Source organism: Benincasa hispida, chromosome 11, assembly GCF_027475165.1.
Source record: "Benincasa hispida cultivar pf3 chromosome 11, pf3_genome.v1.1, whole genome shotgun sequence".
Classification (NCBI taxonomy): domain Eukaryota; kingdom Viridiplantae; phylum Streptophyta; class Magnoliopsida; order Cucurbitales; family Cucurbitaceae; genus Benincasa; species Benincasa hispida.
Genome location: NC_143488.1, coordinates 88,596,854 through 88,606,840, shown reverse-complemented (window position 1 = coordinate 88,606,840; position 9,987 = coordinate 88,596,854).

Genomic DNA, 9,987 nt, shown 5'->3' with positions numbered 1-9,987 from the left:
ACATAACTCCTTCCTCCTCCCCCTCTTATTCCTCCTTTGTGTAAAACACAATACATATGACAGAAAAGAACATCATCTGTAATTGGTTCTCTCTCTCACACTCTCACATTCTTGCTCTAAATTCCAGAGAAGAAAATTTTCCTCTCCAAAAATTTTTTTGAAGCACACACTTCAATTGATTGTGTCCTGAGAATAACAAGGACTCCAATTGGTCATGTTCTTATTAGTGGAAGATTTCTTGGGATTTCACAATATGTTCATTCATGTCATTGGAGGAATTTCTTAAAGCTTTTGGTTCTACAAAGGTATTTTTTCTTAATGTGTAATTTTTCTAGATGGAAAAATCTCTATGCTTAGCCTAGTTTATGTTTCTGTAAAAATCATTTTTTATTTTTCCAATACCAATTCAAAGACAAAATGATCAATCACTTTCATATAGGATTAGGGATCCAATCCTTTCAACATTATAATCCAAATCTCACATGATGAGGTGTCAGATGAGATGTTACTGACAAGAGCTTTGACATCTTCTTCTGAATCTGTGTTGTCTTTTGACTCATCATCGATAGGATTAAAACATAACTTTTACCCTACTTCTTCAAGAAATTAGGACATTCTGCTTGAAAATGACCATAACCTTCACACTTTGTACATTTGAAAGATCTTTTTTTTTTAAGGTTTAAGGCACCTAACTTGTCGACTTTCTACCTTTTACTCTGGGAACTGACTTACATGAGTAGAAAAGACCTACCAGACTTATTGTTTTTAGAAATTAAATTATCAGGCTTCTTTCCAAATCATTTGAAGACATGATTGAATTGTTTTGAAAGTAGTGAAATAGATTCAGCAAGGGAATCCTTAAACTTTCTGTCAACATTAACCTTCTCATCATCAACTCAGGACTGGAAAACAATTTTCTTATTCTTCTTCCTCGGCTTTCCATCCAGGGACATCTCAAAGGTTAGTAAGGAGCCTAATAGTTCATCTGCTTTTAGAGATTTTATGTCTTGAACCTCCTCAATCGCAGTAACTTTTATATCAAATTTCTTAGGTAGAGATCTAAGCACCTTTCGGACAAATTTTTCTTCTTAAATGTTCTTTCCTAAAGCAAATGATTCATTAGCAATGTTCAGTCCCCTATATTGAATTCAGCAAGTGATTCATCATCTTGCATTTCATATTCTCAAACTTTGAAGTCAACATCTGCAACCTTAACATTTTAACTTTTAAAGTTCTTTCATGAGCAACGAATAGAATATCTCATGCCTCTTTTGCATAAACACATTATTGATCGGTCTGAATATATTGCGATCCACATCATTAAATATTATATTTAAGGCACGAGAATTCTCTAAGGATGCCTCATATTCTGCATCTGATCACTGTAATTCAAGTTTCAAAATTTCCTTCCGATCGTCAGTTTTTATGGTTGGATGAGTCCATCCAGTAACCACAACTTTTCATGTTTTGCTATCAATTGATTTCAGAAAGGCAGTTATTCGAGCTTTCCAGTATGAATAGTTTATCCCATCTAAAACAGAAGGATAAGTGGTGGAACCACTTTCCTTGATTCCGTTTAGGATTAAAACATGTAAGATAAAGGTGATTTGCTCTGATACCAAATAAAAAAGTATTAGGTTGATTTGTCACTCGAATTATGGATGTTAAATAGAAAGCATAGACAACAACTATAACAACAAGATACAAACACCAAGTAAAAAGATAAAGACACATCAGAAGTTGGTAACCCATTCGGTAAAATCTAGCTACGTCTAAGGGGCAGTGTGCTCAGGAAAGATAATCCACTAATATTAATAAGTTAAGTAGTTTACAACATAGTACTTATCTGTAATACACGATTACTACAGTGACCCAGACAGAGCTCAATTCACAGATCACCTAAGCTCCCCTTAAATGTGAGACTCCCTCTCAAATGCACTTAGGCTCCCCCTAAGTTTGATAATATTAGTGTTGAACACTTCGACTTCTGATAATGTGTGAGACTCCTCTCAACGTTGTTATTTTTCCTTCAAGTCAGTAAACTACATTTACTGATGAAACTTAAAATCCCCATAAAAATGGAGAACTTCTTTTCCATAGCAATGGCTTAGGCTCCCCCTAATACCGTGAGAATCCCTTCTCGACAGTTATGGCTTAGGCTCCCCTTAGGACCATGAGAATTCCTTCTCGACAATGATAGCTTAGACTCCCCCTAAGACCGTAATTATCTTCAACGGGATGCACTCAACGGATGAAAACCTTGCACAATGGAATATAATGAACAAAGAGAAAAAACACAATGTTGCACAGTTTGGCCATAGAACAAAAATATTGTCTTGCTCAAATAACAAAAGTGACAACCTTAACTGATCAACATAATTCTTCTTTAATAATCGAAACCCAAAAAGGAAATAAATTCCCATTTAGAAAAGATAAGTTGTGTCTCAATAAACAAAAATATCGAATGGAATAAATCAGTCAGAATTTTTCCGATAAGGAAAAAATAAAATACTATGTTGTCTGAACCAAATATTAAGACTTTATTTGAAACAAATGTAGAAATCAATACCTTAGAAAAATAAATGACCAACCAATCAAATATCTAACAAGAACTATTTTAGATGCATCCATATAATATTCAAATCATATAATATCTCCAACATAATCATAACTCATTGACATACGGACATTGACAGATCTTGAATCTTATGTTAGGAGGCACAACTTTATATAAGGTTAACATTTTAGTTCATTAACGTCAAAATTTGTGTCATATATAGTTTTATAACTTTAAAAAGTACATACACCATTGATATCTCGATTAGTGTATCTAATATGTAGTACTAGACATTTTCTAAGAAAATAATGTAGCTATTAGCTACCAAAATTGAAATTGTGAGGTTCAATTAGAAACAAAAAAAAAAAGTTTGTCTAAAATAATTATTAGTTTTTAAGCATTTTTAATATTTTATGAGATTTTTATATACTAAATTTGAAAGTTTATATATGTATTAGACATTTTTAAGAGACTTATTAAAGTTAAAATTAAAAGTTTGGATATGCATTAGTCATAATTTTAAGAACTAAGAATTAAACTTGTATCGATTTGAATGTAATTTTAAAATAATGGTAAAGTAAATAACAAAGCAAAAAATATATATTTGAAAATGGTATTTATATGCCTTCCTTTTCAAGAACTTAAAATCAATAACCAAATAGTTATCAAACGAGTCTAAAATTTAAAAAGTATTTGTATATAAACATAAATACATATAAAAAAAATGGATTGAAGTTTTTTAAGCTATTATATATGTGTGTTAAATTTTAAGCAACAAAATTTGGTTAAAATAAAATAATAATAATAATAATAATAATAATAATAATAATAATAAAAAACAGCTACTTTCAGATTTGTATGTTAGGATGCAAAAGTTCCACCGCCACCGCTGAAGCAAGGTCTAGTATTATGTCATTGAGGGGCACCCGTTTGTATATATTCAGTATATAAATTTTTTTTTATATTTAATAAAAATAATATTTATATATATGTAAAACGATAAGTGCCCCTAACCTCTTCAAAGATCTACCGTTGTTTGCTTATAAATATTTCATTTTGTAGTTGATTTTAGGGAGACCTGTTTGAAGAGAAAAAAGAAATCCTATTTAGGGGATTTAGGAAAAGATTTTGAAGCTTGAGATCATGGATATCGATATCACATCAAAAACAAGGATCAACACGTGATAAAGAATTTTCTCTTCTCTCTTATTTTGTGGTTATGAGTGGGTAGACATTCTACTAGTGGATTGATATAGCCAGTGAACTCTATATTGTTTTAGTTATTCAATATGATTATTGAAATTGCTCTTTACCCATTAATGCTCTTACACTCTTAATGCTCTTATGCAAAGCATAATTATTAAGCAAAAGTATTTTGAATATGTTTTTGTGACCCTAGCTAATTCCAGTAAAAGGGCTTAAAGTAGTTTGAATTTCTTGATTCTTTAATTTTGTTTTGGAAATTTCTTAAGTGCTCAGTTGCAATAGCAATCCTGAAGTGTAGATTGCAACTGCAATTCCCTTTAACAGTAGTTCACTACCCAGAAAAGGAAGTTTATGGTTGAGAAACATAAGGTTAAAATGGAAAAAAAAAAAAAATTAATAATCTCACTTAAAAAGGTTGGTGATATTATAAATATAATAATAATAATAGATGTTCATTATTCGTGTCTATTGGTCATATCCATTACCCATGTGTTATCCATGTGTCTCAAGATTACACATTATTAGTATTCATGTAATCCATCTCTTACTTGCCAAATTGCTTATAACTAGTAGCATTTGGTGATCTTTAAAAGACACATATTGGTGATCAATTCAAAAAGATTGGAGAAAGTAGTAAAATCCATTCTTTTTTATTTTATTTACTTTTTGTTTTTTATTTATTTTATATATTTTATATATTATATTATATCTATTTTAATATTTATTTATTTTATTATATATTAGGGTAATTGCAATTGGTAGTATTTTTAAGAATAATAACCAAATGTATAACATCATTTTAAAAAAATTACAAATATAGACAAGTCTATCAACGATAGACTTCTATCGTTGATACACTCTTATTAGTGATATGGTCTATCACTGATAGACTTCTACCAATAATATGGTCTATCACTGATAGACTATTTAAATTTATCCATACCTGCAATTTTTTTTTACATTATGTTATATCTGCTAATATTTTTAGTCTAATGTCTATATTTGCAACTGTCCCTATATATTATTATTATTATTATATTTTCTTCATATCCTTGTTCTCATTTTGCGTCGTTGTACTCCTAGAATTCACAACACATTATCAACACGAGCTTCTTTTATTTCCCCCGTTGAAGATAGGTCCTAAAGGTATGTCGGTTTTTCTCTCTTCGTTATAATTAATAAATTAAATGTTGTTTTACATATTTGATATATATTAAATTTCTAATATAAATATAATATTTTGTAATAATGTTACAATGAAAAGTATTAAAAAATTAGAATTTGTAGCATTTGATATTAATGGTAATAATTATATATCATTAGTGCTTCATGCCAAAATACACTTGGATGTCATAAAAATGTGATCATCAAAAAACAAAAATTCTTCCTAAAGTTCTTCGTAAATAGATGCATTTGAGACTATAAAATTTTAGATCAATATGTTAGAGAAGACATTTTTCTACATTTCGGATATGTTCTTGCCGTAGCAATATCAAGAGAAATATTTTTAAAGTATTATGCATTCATCTAATGTCTTCTCGTGGGTGAATGAAATAACGAGTTATTGATTAAAAAAAAATATGAACCTCAGCCAACTAGAGCAACAACATTCCCTGACGTGAATGTTGTAAATTTTAATAATCGTGGATGAAAAATCATGAATCTCGATAAACTGAAACAACAACATTCCTTGAAGTGAATACTGTGAATTTTAATAATCGTGGTCCAGATTATGGTCATGGTCGAGGTCATGACCGTGACAGAGGAAGAAATAATTATTATTTTTGTGGTGGTCGTTCTAATCATTCAAATTTTAAAAGAACCATGCAAAATGAAGATCACAAAGGAACAGCTCCACAAGATAAGAGTTCAAAAAGTGTTGAAAATAAATGTTTCTGATATTGAATGACTAGGCATTGGTCACGTACCTATTGTACGTCAAAATACTTAGTTGATCTCTATCAAGCATCCCTGAAGGAAAAAGAAAAAAATGTGAAAGCAAATTTTGCATACAAGGATAGTGACATATTTGACCCATCCCATATGACAAATTTGGATGTGACAGACTTCTTTGAATCTTTTGAAGAGAAAATCGGCATAATCGATGGAACATCAAATGTTTTTTTGACTTTGAAAATATCTTGATTTAATGTTTTTTTTTTTCATCTCCATTTTTTTTTCTCTTAGTAAATGTTAACCCTTGTATATTACATGTTTTTCTTATTGTAATTATTTTCTTTTGGAAAAATCTAGATCATTTTCATATATTGGGTGACTAAAAAATGAGTATATAAGATTTATGTTTGACAAACAGTGTAACTACACATACAATACTTACAACCTAAAAAAATTTCTAAACTGACAATGCTAGTAGCAAAAGTCAACACAATATCAAGTTCTATAAACTCCCCCCACGATTACAGCATTCCTTTCTATTGCGCTTGATTGAAGGATTTAAAGAAAATATTATTTTGCCTAGAGGAACAAAATTAACAATTGATAATGCATTGTTCTCTAATCAATCAAAGAGAAAACTACTTAGTTTTAAAGATATACTTTGCAATGGTTATCATATTGAGATTGAGAATAATATGGAGTATTTTATATCATATCTATTGTCATATGAAAAACATATATTGGAAAAGTTGTCTACTTTATCTTTTGGATTATATTATACTCATATACGAGTAACTGAAACATATGCAACAATAAACCTGAAGTTCATGAATCTAGATGTATTTACAATTTGACATGATAGATTAGGTCATCTATGGTCTATAATGATTAGAAGAATTATTGAGAATTCAAATAGACATCCATTGAAAAGTCAGAAGATTTTTCAATCTAATGAATTATCATGTGATGTTTGTTATCAAGACAAATTAATCATTAAACCATCACCAGACAAAGTGAGGACTGAATTACTTGCATTTTTTGAATAAACTCTTGGACCTATTAACCCACAAAGTGAACCATTTAGTTATTTTGTAGTATTAATAGACGCATCTAGCAGATGACCACACGTTTACTTATTATCAAGTCGAATTCTTGCATTTGTAATATTACTTGCTCAAATAATTAAGTTAAGAGCACAATTTCCTGATTATACAATTAAGACCATTCATCTTGATAATACCGGTGAATTTACATCCCAAGATTTTTATAATTATTATATGTTAATTAGGATAAGTGTTGAACATCTTGTACTTCATGTTCATATACAAAATGATTTAGCAGAATCATTCATAAAACGTTTGTAATTAATTTCAAGACCATTACTTATGATAAACTTCCTTCATTGGTATGAAGGCATGTTATTTTGCATGCGTCACTTATACGCATTAGGCCAGTAGCTTAATATAAGTACTTACCATTAGAATTAATTTATTCCCATTTGAGAATTTTTTTGATGTGCAGTTCCAATTGCTCTACCACAACATACTAAGATGGGTCTTCAAGTCAAGAATATATATTGGATATGATTCCCAATCAATTATTAAATATCTTGAAACCCTTGACCGGTGATATATTTACTGCATGATTTGCTGATTGTCATTTTAATAAGACAAAATTTCCAACACTAGGGGAAGGAATTAAGAAATTGGAAAAAAAATATATATATATGGAATGCATCATTATTGTCTCATTTAGATCCCCATACAGATCAATGTAAACTTGAAGTTTAGAAGATAATTCATTTGCAAAATATAGCAAATTAGTTACTAGATGCATTTATAGATGTAGAGAAAGTAACTAAGTCACATATACCAGCTACAAATGTTCCATCGATAATTGATATCCAAACATAGCAAGTTGTCACTAATGAGTCTGGAACAGGCCAGAAGCGTGGTAGACCAACGAGTTCCAAAGATAAAAATTCTCGAAAATGAAAAATAATTAATAGTAAAAAAGACTTGGTTGAGGAAATAAATACCCATGAAGAAATCTTTGACATGACTAGTGAGAAAGGTGAAATACCTAAATATAATAATGAGATTTTAATAAACTATGTCATGACAGGAAAAAGATGGAACCGGACTAATGTAGTTATTGACAACATTTTTGCGTTTAATGTTGCTTTTGATATTATATCTGAAAGTGAGGATCCTGTACCAAAATCACTGAAGAATGTTGACATAGAAAAGATTGGCTTCAGTGAAAAGAAGCAATGAGGTAGAATTAAACTCACTCTCAAAATGTCGGGCTTTTGGACCAGTAGTTCGAACACCAGAAGGTTTCAAACCTGTGGGATACAAATGGATATTTGTGAAAAAAAAATGAAAATAATGTGGTCACAAGATATAAAGCAAGACTAGTTGCACAAGGTTTCTCGCAAAGACCTGGTATTGATTATGAAGAGACATATTCTCCAATGATTGATGCAATTATTCTAAGATATTTAATTGTTCTGACTATGTATGATAATCTGGACATGTATTTTATGGATATAGTCACAAAATATTTATATGGATCTCCTAATGATATTTATAGGAGAATCCCAGAAGAATTTATGGTACCTGAAACATATAAATCAAATTCCTGGGAATTGTATTCAATAAAGTTACAGAGATTATTATATAGATTGAAACAATCAAGACGAATGTGGTATAATCACCTGAGTGGATATTTATTGAAATAAGGATATCAAAATAATCCAATATGTCTGTGTATTTTTATAAAGAAATCACAGTCAGAATTTGCTATTATAACTGTATATGTTGATGATTTAAATATAATTGGGACCCTTAAAGAGCTTTCAAAGGCAATAGAATATCTTAAGAAAGAATTTGAAATGAAAGATCACAGAAAAATAAAATTTTATCTTGGTTTCCAAATTGAGCATTTAGCATATGGGATATTTGTTCATCAGTCAACTTATACAGAAAAAATTTTGAAAAGATTTTATATGGACAAAATACATCCATTGAACATTCCAATGGAAGTTCATTCATTAGATATGAGGAAAGAAATATTTCGACCTCAAAATGATAATGAAGAACTACTTGATTCTAAAGTATCATATCTTAGTGCAATTGGTGCACTTATGTATCTTGCTAATAATACAAGACCAGATATTGCATTTTCAGTAAATTTATTAGCTAGATATAGTTCTTCTTAAACAAAAGACATTGGAATGAAGTTAATCATATACTCCATTATCTCTAAGGAACGATTGATATGAGTTTGTTTTATTCAAATAAATCAAATTTTGATCTAATTGATTATATAAATTCTTGATATTTATTTGATCCATACAAAGGTAGATCTCAAACAGGTTATCTTCACATGTGGAGAAACTGTTGTATCGTGGTGGTCAGTGAAACATACCATAACGGCTACTTCCTCAAATCATGTTGAAATTCTTGCAATTCACGAAACTAGCTGAGAATGTATATGGTTAAGATCAATGACTCAACACATTTGTGAAACATGTGGCTTGTCTTCTAATAAAAATATTCCAACAACATTATACAAAGATAACACAGCTTGCATATTCCAAATCAAAGAAGGATATATTAAAGGAGATAAAACAAATCATATTTCACCAAAACTTTTCTACACTCATGGTCTTGAAAAAAATGACGACGTCACTATATAACAAATTTTTTCGAAAAATAACCTAGCAGATTTATTTACAAAAGCATTACGCAACATTGGAATGCAACGACTCAGAGATTTTAAGTGATGTTTTTATGAGGGGAGCAAATATATTCTTTTAAAAGTATAAATTATATGAAATATATACTATTTTCCCTTCAGTAGAATTTTTTTCCCATGGAGTTTTTTCCAATGAGGCATATTTCAGGTATGTAATGAGCATCTAAGGGGAAGTACTATAAATATCATAATAATAATATATGCTCATTATTAGTGTCCATGGATCATGTGTCACTTATCTATTACTTTTGCAATAGATGAATCAGGGGTATGAAAGTAATTTGACAGCATACTAGCATCATCTTGTTTGTTTTTGCCAATAATGTATACATGTATTAAAAGCATAGTGACATTATACATACACGTGACTCTACTTTTTGGCCGAGAATGAAATCTTCTTGATATTCGATAGGTGGCTTACAACAAGACAACTATAATCCAAAATAAAAATAATAATACTAATAATAAATAAATAAAGGAGAAGTTCGTCTCTTTTTCAAATAGAAAAGGGGCGACTTGGAGAGAGGTAGAATTGACTACTGACTACGGAGGAAGTGCTCTTCCAT